Below are 12,873 nucleotides of genomic sequence, written 5' to 3' on the forward strand. Positions count from 1 at the left end.
TGCGATGGGGAAGCTGCAAAGAGTCAAGTCATAGTTTTCCAAGTAGGTCAAGAGGAGCAGTGCGGACACCTCCAATGAGCAATTCTTTTCCCTCATATTAGATTTTATATATGAGGTTAACTCATGTCACACACATGACACTGAAAGCAGCAGACAGACAAATGTTAGGGCACTCTTGCAGCAGATGTCATCTCTGTTCCTAAAGATGGGGACAAATTTGCTATGGATAATGCATTACAAAACAAGATAATGCTGGAACTCGGCAAGTGTCAAATTGTACCTCCTCCTGTGCTTAGAAAAGTGAGTGAATTGGTATTAGGGGCTGCAGGAGCAGCGACGTAGTGTAAAAGCAGCCTACTGTACTGTCTTACTTAGAGGTCATGTGCCGTATTTTGAGAACTGAACCAAAGCGGATGAAGTTTTGAGTCGGTTCCAACTAAGGCAGCTGGGCATTTCCCACTTCTCTCCAGCTCTAGCCCAGGAATGCAGGCAATCACATGGTCACACATATTATTCCTTTACCCAACATTACTCACCGTAGATTTAATTTTTGTGCCATTTGGCTCATGTGTTTGATTAGTTGAGATTTGCAGCTGGTCAGAAGTAGTTGCATTTTGGGAAAACATCAGAAACACATTGGGGATGACAGGTGAGAGTTTACTTTCCCTGACAACAGATATGAGTCTTCCAAGAGAGGAGTCCACAGTCTTCTCTGACTTGGCAGTTAATTGTATTAAAGCTAGTTTCCCAAGCCATGCTGAAAGCCTTTAGAATTCTTTACAAGACTAAATGTAAGTAAGCGTGTTTTCTGTATGGTATGTTTATGTTCTCCAAGATATCTGTACTTTATCTATTTAGTCTAATTTTGAACAATTTTGTTTTCTAATTATAGAGAAATCCTTTAGCTGACCAACAGAACATGTTCCCTTTTAACCTGCATTCTTTCTTTTCTACTTTTTTTTTTTATTTTTTTTAAATGCTCTTTAATGGCCCTGTTGTAACTGTGGTTGAACCACATCTAAGTATAGTACAAGTGCATTTCTAATGCACATTGGCATTAGCAACCACTTGCTTGTGCAAAGGGCCAAGACATGCATTTAAAAACATCTATTTCCAATACATTTCAAATCACAGTTTTTATTGACTGTTAGCACCAATAGTTTCATCTGCTTCAAAATAAAAACATCCCACAGGGAGTTGCTTGCTCTGGATAATAGGTCTTGTAGAGAGTGGCAGGACAAGCAAAGCATCAAGAATAACACATGGCCCGTACTTTGTATTTTCTGGAGCTTTAATATTGTGACATATGTTTATATCCTTTATAGTCAGCTTCTCTCTTGCACTATTTCTTGTAAGAATATGCAATTTGTAAAAAAAATGTCATGGCCACAGAAAGCAGCCTTATCTAAATATTAATGAATTCGCAAGCAATAGAAGGTAGTGGCAGCTAATTGTATCTTAATATTTATCTACTACCTACTGGCATTTTTACAGTAGCAAATGGTAACTCATGCCGTAATCTGATAAAAATTTTGTAATAACCATACTAGTACTGCACCTGTGCCAAAAACCCTGACACAGTGTTTAACAGCAGTAAAAAGAGCAAATAGCACCCTCCAGCACTTAATAAACATATCAAATGCAAATTGGAGGAAATTATTTAATCAGTCTATAGGCTAGTTAATTTTGATGATTATTCACAGTTCTAGTAGCAATACTTAAAGTGTGGAATAAGTTAGTACCAAAATTATCATGACACCAAGGTCATAAGCAGAATTTGAAACTTGCTGCATAGAGGAAATTATCTTCCTGATTGAATGAAGGTGCAGCTTTAAAGCTCCTACAGCAAAAGGAGAATTCTTATGTCATTTTCCAGATTCTTCTATAATCCTGAAATTGCCTGCTCTCAGATATTATGCAATGAGATGGTTTGATATTAACCTGCATGATCAAATTCATATTGAGACTTGAAAAACCTTTGTTGTCTAAATTTTTTTTAAGTCTGTATTTCCTGGAGAAGAGAGATTTTGGCTGGACTCTCCCCAAAGCGTACAGTGAAGAAGAGACTGAGAAGAGTAATGCTGTGAAGCAAAGAGAATGAGGAAGAAACATGTGCAAGACAGAAAAGGAAAAAAAAATATATTGATTTTGGTGGAAGATGCACTGCTTTCCTAAATAGATGTATTTTGTTGATTTTGGTCATATATTGAACACTCACTTCCTTTGTAGGCTATGATCCAGCTCCAGGAGCTCATTCAATATGTCCCCTGGACCCACACTGGGCAGTTGATCTTGCACAACATAGAAAGTTGGTCCTTGCCAGATGCACGTTGATTTACACAGGTTTGGTTAAAAAAGGAACCATAAGTCAGTGTTCTGAGAACGTGTCCTAGCTTTGGAGATCAAGGTCACACCAGAATTTGTCTGCCCTAGACTAAATATCTGGTAATGAAAAGTCATGTATTCCAGCATTTTCCCACTGAACTCACCAGGACTTGGCTCACAAGGGAGCCACAAGGGAGAAATTTTGGCACATTGGATTGGTTTGTCCCTAGTAACTCACAGGTGAGAGTAGTATTCTCATCAACCCTGTTGCCTGGCTATGGTTCATTCTCTTCTGGTTTAAACCAACTCAGCTTGGTTTCCACAAAGGGTGTTCTCTCTATCAGTGCTTGTGCAATCCTGGCACCTGCAGCATCCAAGTACCACACAGACCCATTTCTTCTGAGTTCTAGAAAGAAGAGCAGCATTATCAGCATTTTATAGGCAGGGAGTGGAAGAACAAAGAGATTGCAGGGTTTATCTCAGGCCACTAAGAAGGTTACAAAGTACAAAGATTGTTACTTCCTAAATCACAATCACCGCCTTCCATTGCGGGACCAGGATCCCTTTTCAGCCATGGCCTTCCCAGGAATACTGCCTGAGCATGAGTGACATAAAGTTAAAACACTTTTGGTTGTTGTCTGGGAAGGAAAACACGTCGTGCTGTGTTTGAATGGATTCATTATTGGAATGAATTTTAGAAACCCCATATTGTTGGGGCTTTTACTGTATGGATTAGCAGCAGCCACTGAAGATAGATGTTACCTTCCCTGCCTGCTCGAACCTGGTCAGAAGAATCATGTTCCATGAATATGTAAGAATTTCTGGCATGAATTCTTGTACACGCATATTTGCATTTTGGCTCCCGTGCATGTTGTTCATGCATTCACCACTTTGAACTCTGCTTTTCATGAGTAATTCTGGCCAAAAAAACTAAATCCTTCATATATATATATATATATATATATATATATATATATATATATAAAAATATAAAGTAAACACATAAGATGCCAAATGGAAGTAATATCATAAGTTCTTTTGTTTTTTATTCATTTTGCATTCCATTCTCAGCCCTGGCTAGACACTCACAGAGTAGAAATTATGTACCCCTCTCAAGGTTTCTAAAGGAAGATCAGCCAGGACTCAAAGGAAATCTTGTTTAAGAGTCAAAGTTGTTCCAGGGTAGGACTCATAGAGGGTTTAGCAAACAAGAATTTCTCCTGGCATGGTTCATTTATGTTCTCTATGCATGACTTAAAATTGAAAACATGAACCTATCAGAAATCTTTTGTGTTCAACAGCTGCATGTAAGACATGACTATTTCCAAATGTAAAAGCAGGTACTGATCCTTTTAATCTGGTTATTTTAGTCCTGCTCTAGGCAGAAGACACCTGTCACTGTGGTGCTAGTCCTGCAGGACTTCTCAAGTCCTAACCATTGCTCTTCTGTAAGAAGAATGAAAAAGACTACTGAAAGGAATCACAGGACAGTTAAGGAACTAGAGATGTTGAGCTGTATTTGCATTCTTTATACTACTTTTTTGTAACCACAATAATAGTGATTGTAACATGATTTACACTATCAGGAGAGAAAGAATTAGACCTTCTTTTAGTGGGAATCATTAAAAAAATGAATACATAAAGTAGGCAGTACACTCTGTCTGCATGTTTTTATTTCAGAGCTTGTACTGAAGGGTGTCTAAGCAAGTGCTTCCTTGTAAATCCATTGTGGAAAGCAAATGAATCCCAGGGACTATCGCTCCTTGTTGATCATCAGTGGGCGTAGATGCAGTAGATGTAAAGGTCTATGACTCACTGAGCTAGCTAAGGTGAAACCAGATGAGAGGAGATAATTGCACCATTATAAAAAGAATTATCATAGTTTGATTACAGAAAAAAAAAATCTAATGGTGCCGTAACTCTTGGGAACTAAAATATGAGATGGGACTGAAAGTGAGGAGTTCATCTCAAGGAATAGCAAAATGTCCCTTTTAATTGATCCATTTTAATCAGACATGCCAAAAAGATGATTTCAAGAACTGAAGGTATAATTGGTCAAAACAGGTACTTCCCCATGCCAGTTCTGATTACAATAAAAAAAGACTAATCAAAGAGACAAATTGACAAGGACAAGAAATTTATGAATCCAGAGATTACTGGAATACTTCATGAAAGAGATGATGCAACCTCCTGCCTTATGCATGAAAATAGATACCATACTGAGTTTAAAAATTACCCATCTAGTCTGATGATCTGTAAATTGAAGAGTGAAAGGGAAGGGTCGCAGGTAATCTAGACTGATATGAGAAATTCTAATACGTACAGTGATATGAAGAATGCATTTCCTTTTGACAGACAGTGAAGATTTGGTGTCAGAAAGTCCAGAAAGCATGTATATAAAATGCAGAAAGTATTTGGGCAATTAAGAACAAAAAGGAAACGTGGTGTAAATTAATGGGCATCTTTATAGTGTACATGAAACACTTGTCAGGATGGTTTCATACCAGTAATGGCATTATAAGCTGACTATGATTTAAGCTGCAAAAGCAGAATGATGAAGACAATAAACTTTTGAAGCACACTAACAAAAGTCTGTCATTTTCTCTTTCCATCTGTGTGTGTATGGAGGCTTTAGTAGTGCTGTATACTAAGGTGAGTAGCAATACTTGGGAAATTACCAAGATTTGAAGCATCCCTTTGATAATTTCCTTCTAGCTCAGTCTGAGTCCACAGCTTCAGGGGTGCAGATTGGCAGTAAGAAACTTGAAGCAGTTTTCCAGTATCACCTTAGGAGTTGTAATGGGGGGAAACAGTCACAACTCTTATCCCAAAAGTTTATTTCCATGAAGGTGATTCAGAATTGGCGAAGACATAGCAGTTCTCAGGTGGGAGGTAACTTTATATGGCTCATGTGATGTGAGAAAGGAGATTCTTATAAGGTTCCTTCACAGCCAACATTTGATTTGAGGCTCTCCAACACTATGTCCCAGCTGCCTTGGTAAAGAATAAGACATGACACTCCACTGTTGTTATGAATCAGTAGGGAGAGCAGTTCAGAGAAACCTCAGTTGAAGGTGACAGATAAGAGAGTCCATCAAATTCAGTCCATCCTCCTTCACCCCTGCTTCCCAGCTCCCTGCACCTCTGTACGAGCTGAAAGGGAGAGGGAGACTCAGACTTGCATGTTACAAATCTTATCCAAAGCACATCTGTAAATTACAGCCTCTGCCTTCAAGTGTGTTCAGTGCTTACTTCTTGTTCACTGCAGCATTAGCCATATAATGATGTTACTTCAGGGCTTGGTAGAACGTTATATTAAATATGATTCCAGATATTGATGTGCACCCTCACTAGTTTTATTTGTTGGATTTAAAGTTAATAATATTCTAGTATAGCCCTGGTCCAGGCGAATGGATATCTTTTTTTTTTTAATGAGTTTTCCATAAGAAAAAAAACAGGAGATTTTTCCCACACAGCTAAGCTCACAGATGGACATGAGGACTGTTCGAAATGTTGTTCACCACAGGAAAGCATTGATAAGGCATTGATAGAGGCAATCAAATGAATCACAGAAGTTTCTGTCAGGCAACAACACATTCTCACAGAGCAAGGAAGTTTGTGCATTGATCCCATTAGGGGCTTTCTGCTTTCAGGGCAGCGCCACATCTGGAAACAAGAAGATACACCTTATTAGGATGATGAACAAACAAAGGGGCATTTTGGGATTGTGAGAAGTCTGATGGGGTTTCAGTTAGACTGTAAGCTATAAGGTAAATCCCACTGCGGGTGGGATAGGTTTTGGGGCACATTAAGGGGACAGGCAGTGACCAGACAAATGAGTGGCTCAGAGGATTAGGAGACACCACTTCTCTGGGTTTCCCCCTTAATATCAGTGTATTCCGTTTGTATTCACTGTGAGTACTCATTTCTGAGTGACCTATGCACAGTCCTATCATGGATCCTCAACTTTGATTTGGGGATGATGTATTTCAGTGTCTCTCTCTCACCCTCCATGGTGTGACTGATAAGTTCTGTCTGCTGAAGTGGTCCAGCCAAAAGCCATAGCCCTAGGAAGGGGGCTACAGTGGTTTTAGCCCTTCCTCAAGTACCATGGGTTAAGAGCTTCTTTGGCATGGCATGAAGTGGTTTCACTCAGCTCTTAGGTTGCCAGTGGCTCTGGGTGTTTTGTCACAGGCTGGCAGGATTTCCTGAGCGGTGCAGGGAATTTCTGCTTAGGAGAATATTTGGCTGATGAAGCCTTTGCAACTTGTTTGGGAATGGCCCCTCATGTGAGTATCTCAGGCCCAAGAGGCTGCAAATCTTACCCTGGCTCGGTGCTTGGCAGGATTTCTTTGTGGTTTTCTGCCTTGTCTTTAATGATACAGTGAAGTGAATCAACCACGTGCAAATATGTATATATGTACTTTATGCACATCTGGACTGTAGCCACTCTAAAAGCAAGTAAAACAAGTTAGAGTACATACATTACAGAAATGCATATCAGTTTATTTTACAGGCTCTGTTAACTCCTGAGGTACCACACATTGGTCCCTCTCCTGGTTTCTGCAGGAAACTTGTCTCTACACTGCTCTTTTCATGCAACATGCATATGCAAAGTTTGCTGTCTTTGTTGTAAGGATATTCTGTTGGGACCAGGAAGAGAAAAAAAAGTTGGAAAGACTGCTGTCATTTGCAACGTAGGCAGGGAAATGGTTTTAAGCCAACAATTAACACAGATGCAATAGCTGGCCCGAGGCTGGTAATGCACATTGTTTCTGAAATAAAGCCCAAAGTTTGCCAGAAGAAACCAAAGAACTATGCGGAATTCTCCTGGGTTTTCCAACAACTCTAAGTACTGAAGCTGAAATAGGTGATAAATAATGACTTGTTAAGAGCTTCAGATTGCAAGATAGAGGAACCTCACAAAATCCAAACCCCAATATCCTATGGACATACAGAGACAGAAAGACAGAGACTCTAATTTTTCCATCAGTTATATGTCTGATCAGTAAGCAAAAATCTATACATACATAGCTAAGCAGAAGATACACATGCAGACATGTCTAGGTGCTTACTTTACTGAAACGATTATATAGCTATGCAACATGCAAGAAAATATGTGGAGGTAAGTGTGGGGACAGAAAATCCAACCCAGACTATGTGTTTTAGATAAACAATTTTTTTTGCTTTGGGTACCATATTCTAAAAAGCATGGTAATGCTTTGACATGTCATAGCATAGATTAGCAATAGAAAAAAAATAGTTATTTTGTAAAATATTAGAATTTTGCTTTTCTACCACTGATTTTAGCCTTTATTTTTGCATATTATTCTATGTTTGGTAAAAGTTTAGCATATCTGTGTAAATACAATGATAAATACTAATTTTTACTACTTTGAACAATACATTTTGTCAATGTTCCCTCTTTAGAAGAAGAGTTTGTTTATTTGAGAGGCAGTTTCAATAGCATGTGGCAGATTATTTTAATAAAATAAAGTGAGATCAATATCATGGAAGCAGGATTAAATATCTTTAAGAAGATGCTCACATCATAGCCCTTTGTATGTGGCTTCATATTTTGAAGTGGAGAGATAAATAAAGGAGAATCACAGAATATGATTCCCCTATTCACTCATATTTGGGAAGGTAAAGATTGCTTGAAATATGTCTGATGAAGCTGGGTTTTTCATAAAATAAAGCAGAAGAGATTATTCAGTGAGCCCAAGAAAGCAGTCTTCCTGAAGGAGACAGCTAAGAGGCTGCAGATGATGTAAACAGATTATATTTCTTGGAGATTAAAGTGAGGTTTCTGACATTTGAGAGACTCTATTAAAAAATGCCCTGTGCTCACTATCATCTGTGGACAGTATTGATTGCTGAGCTGTTTACTTGTAAAAGGAATTCTTTCTGGTCAAGTGATGCAGTTTTAGGGAAGGAATGACCTCTGCAGGATGAGGGGGCATACAATTATAAATCATACCAAATGTGATTGAAACTGTCCCACTGGCCAGAGAGAAAATCAAATTAAAGCAAATATTGTATTAAAGGAGTTTCAGTGGATGCCTTGGAGAGCTCTGATTTTCATGTGAATGTTCATTTAGACTGAAGTTTACTACCTCCTCAGAATAATGGCAAAGAAAAGAAAAGCATATTTAATTGGAAAGGAAGGGAATGCCAAGGAAACAGATGAATTGCAACTCACTTTCTAGATTTTTTCCTGCAGATCTAGTGGCTATGGTAGCTCAGTGTCTTAAATTGTTCAGAGGAAAATAGTAATTGAACTTCAATCCATATAATTCGGAAAATCTTACTATTTTTTATTATTTTTATTTTTTGTTTAAATCTTTTTCATGTCTTCTAGATTATTGCAGCTTTAGGTAATTTTCCTGTCAGGTCCTTTTGCATGTCCTTGTGGGAATTGCCTAGTGACTGACAGCTTTGATCTGGAAATTGTTGCAGCTAAACTGCTACAATTCATATGGAGAGAACTGCCAAATAATTTGACAGATGGGTGCCAAGAAATGACGTATGAGGATCTGTCAGACAAAGTTTTTTAGAAGAACCATCCTTTGAGTTCGGCTTCTGGTGAACTACAAAGAGCTGTCAGCACCCTGTTCTGCAGAGGCAAAGTGCTAGGATGGGCTATGGCTGCTGTAAGTAAATCACTATAAAATCATCATCAGAAATCAGGAATTAAGGATTTTTCACTGATGGCACCAGCTCACAGGCTAACACTTTTGTGCCTGAAAGAGTGTAAAATTGATGTAAACTATTTCCTGAAATGAAATGTTTAATAAGAAACCCAGGAGTAAATAAGGTTGTTTTATCTGAGCACTGCCCAAATCTAAGAGAAATCAAACATACTGTATTTCTGCCTTTTTTTTTTTTTTGCATTTGCATTTGCACCAAAAAAAATAGCCTAAAAGTTATAGAGATTTACCCTAACTGTAAGAATCAACAAAAGTATAAATGTCATGGTAGGCTATCAGGCAACTGAGGCAACACATGTTCAAACCTAACTGAGTAAACATATTTTATTTGCATTCAAGCTAATGTCTTGAAACTGGAGTTAACCTCGTAGTGCTGAACTCAGGGCAGGTGCAAGGCCATTTCCCTAATCCAACAAATTGAGATGCCAACTGTGTAGCCTGAACTATTCCATTCCTAAATCTTTTGTTGCATTTGTCTGTGTACATTGAGGTTTAACACAGCAGGGTATTGAAAATCTCATCAAGTTCAACAGAGTAAACCTTTAAAAGGGTTTTTCATCATTAAACATTTCCATACTCTGTAATGTGCAAGGTAATGTGAGCGTACTTTGAGGAGGATTTAAGCAGGAGAAAGTGTCCTGGTGCCTGAAGCTGGCAGTATGCTAATTAAAGATGCACAGAAGAAAATTTTAGAGAGTAGGTTTTAGGAGGGAGGGAAGGAAGGAGACCATCCCTAACAGAAAGATGTGACGCTTCAGCTGCCGAGACCAATCACCGGGGAGCAGGAATGCATAAACAGGAAGAGGCAGGAAAGAACAAGTCACTTAATTGTGGGCTAGAGAAGAAAAATGTCTCCCAGGAGGTTTATTCTGGATGGATTAGTGGTGCAGGGAAGATGTCACTGAGAGCTCTCTGGGCTGTGCCTGTCCTGGACTAAGTTAGAGGCACCAGTCAGACTGAAGGGTGAGATGATGTATCAGCAAGGGAAACTAAGCATGTTCCTCAACATTTTAATAATATTTCCGCAGTGTTATCCTCTCATAGCTTTTTCAGTTATCCTCCCATATCCTCCCAAATTTCTTCTTCTAAACCAACCCACAATAGATTTTTCTAGGGTGCCCAGCTGAAAGTGGAGGAAATTCTGGAGCACAAGGAGCCTCAGCTGAGCTGTGGGATCTGGTTCTTGTTTGGTTCTGCCAAAGAGTCCCATTAGGACATTGCGTAGTTGCTTAAACCAATTTTTTCACAGGTTATCCTTAATTTAGTCTTTTACAGACACTTGGCCATGAATTCTGGTTTTCAGACACATGAGCAGCTACATCTGTAATGAACTCTGAATGCCTGAAACATTATGTAGTTGTAAATGCTCTGAGAGAAACAAATAATGACTCAGAACAGATGCTAAGAATAGTAGAAACTTTGGAACTATTCCACAGGTTTTAGATTTTTCTTTCAAAATGTTGTTAATAGTATCACCTCAGTTTCCAGCATGCTGTGAAAATGAAACCATTGATGTTTGTAAAGCACTCAGGACTGGTAGTGGTGAGTGCCATTAGCAAATTACTCTGCCTGCTTTGTCTTTTCTACCTCATTCCTGTCTTCACGCTCCCTCTTTCAGTGTTGGCCCCTTGCAGTCTGCCCACTTGACTGGTACAAGGCTTGGCACCATGGTACTTAGTAGCAGGGACTGGTGGCAGGTCGGCTCCTGTCTTGCTTGTGCCCAAATCCCACCCTGACACACAGATGGCTTCTGCTCTCCTGAAAAGCGGAGAGGTTCAGACGTGCTCCATGCGGCTGGCATCCTCACAGGCAGCGTCTCTTCAAGGCTATAGCAAGTCCTCACTGAGTGGATCCCATCACAATTTTTATAAAGCTCATCCTTTGACCAAATGTGGGTGGACCTGCACAGAAACTGCACAGAGAAGCTGTTCTTTGATAGCTTCTTGTCCTTGCTCTGAAGTTATGGGAGGGTACTGGGTTTTTCAGCAGGAATCTGCTCCTTAGAAACAGCTCAGCTAATTCAGCTGAAATTTGTATTTTAAAGTGAAAGCAAAGAGAAGAATTGACTCACTATGGAGATGTTTTGTAGTGTTTGGAAATGTCACACACAATTGGAAGTGGGCTCTGCAAAGAGGTTGGCAGCCCTATTAATATGTAAAACTACTGCTGTGCTGATATTAGCAGTGCAGGTAGGAGTGACACATCTAAATGCACCCAAACTGGGTTCTTCTGGATATAAACTGAACAGAGAGAAGCATTTTACCTCTGGGAGATTTGGAGTGCAGAGAAAGTATGCAAAATTTGCTTACTTGAGGTTCTGAGGTGCCTGACAAAACCTTAAGGTTAGTCCTGCCTTGAGAAGGAGATCAGTTCCCAAAGTCCCTTCCAACCAAAAATTTTCCATCATATTTTCACCATTTAAACTTCTGAGTGTTTAATATTCTTGCTGTCAGGATGGTTATATTTCCCTATAATGGACCACTGCTTTCTATTTAGAATGTTGTTTTTGAAGACCAGCTATGGCACACATTTTTAATTGATTGATCTTGGATAAGAGGGTTGAGAAACTTAAGGTAAGTTTCTTAAAGTGTACTACATGTAAGAGGGGTTATTTGTGGGCTATCTTTGCCACAAAATTGTTTAACCATGCTGTGCATTCTTCCCACGATTTAAACTGCTCTGTATGGAGTTTGGATACCATCATGATTCTAGCAACAAGAGCAATCACAATAGTAATATTTTGCCATTTCTAAGAACTACAGAGTAAACCCTAATAAATAACAGGCTAGGTTTCAAAGCAATAAACACACCATGGTATGAAAATCATCTCTTTTTTCATAGATAGAAAAGTTAAGTGTGATTTAACGTTTTGTGCCTTCATTGTATAAATACCATCCTCCCAGCAATCACCCATGATAAACTGTTACACTATTTCAAACTGTGTATAATATTTAGTGTTCAGGAAGCAATGTATTTGAGAACAGTCAGGCTGAGAATCTGTTCACAACAAAGATTTTTTCAAGTGTCTCTATTCCTTGTGTGTATATATATATATATATATATATATATATATAATGTGTTTGTGTGTTTGTGTGTGTATATTGACTTTTGTTTTAAAATTAGAACCACTTAGGTTCTAAGAAAGTCAAGTACCAACGTGCCCTCAGCTCTGATGGCAAAACACTGAGAAAATGGAGGTTACAAGTATGTTGTGAGTCCTGCATACGAAGTATGTGGTAAAAGTAAGAGAATGCAAACTGTGAGGGCCTGCTGCAAATCTCTGAATACACCCTGAAAAACTAAAGGACGCCAGAAATATCTGGTTGCTTGTAAAACTGGTTGCACAACATTGACTCCCCTTTGGTCTAGCAGAGCTGTTGACCTGGACAATCTCTTTTAGTCTGAGTGGAGAAGTTACAAAAAGGATTTTTTAAGTAAAAGCCAGAGAATAGGGAAAGATTGTCTTAGCATGCTTCTTCATAATTTTATAAATCTGTGTCTGTGCCATAAAAAAATCCTGCAAAAAATTATGCAGAGTAGTCTTTTGGGAATGTATGATGGTCTAAGAAAAGGGGCTTGTTCCCAGCATTCAAAGATGATCCCAAGAACCTGAACCCCAAAGCAGCCTTTCTAATTTGCCAGGTGACAAACTCATTCCCTTTCTTCCCCTTTCCTTTTGCACACTTGGGGCAGGGGGATATGGTGCCAAAGACTTTGTACCACAGAATTAGCACTTCCAGAGCAGAATCTGTGACAACAAAAATGTATGTGTTATTTCCTAACTACCTTCCCAGTCAAGCCGTAATGAGGCTTCTTAGTGAGCAACAATTAGGTCTGA

The sequence above is a fragment of the Anomalospiza imberbis genome, chromosome 4 (assembly GCF_031753505.1).
Source record: "Anomalospiza imberbis isolate Cuckoo-Finch-1a 21T00152 chromosome 4, ASM3175350v1, whole genome shotgun sequence".
NCBI lineage: Eukaryota > Metazoa > Chordata > Aves > Passeriformes > Viduidae > Anomalospiza > Anomalospiza imberbis.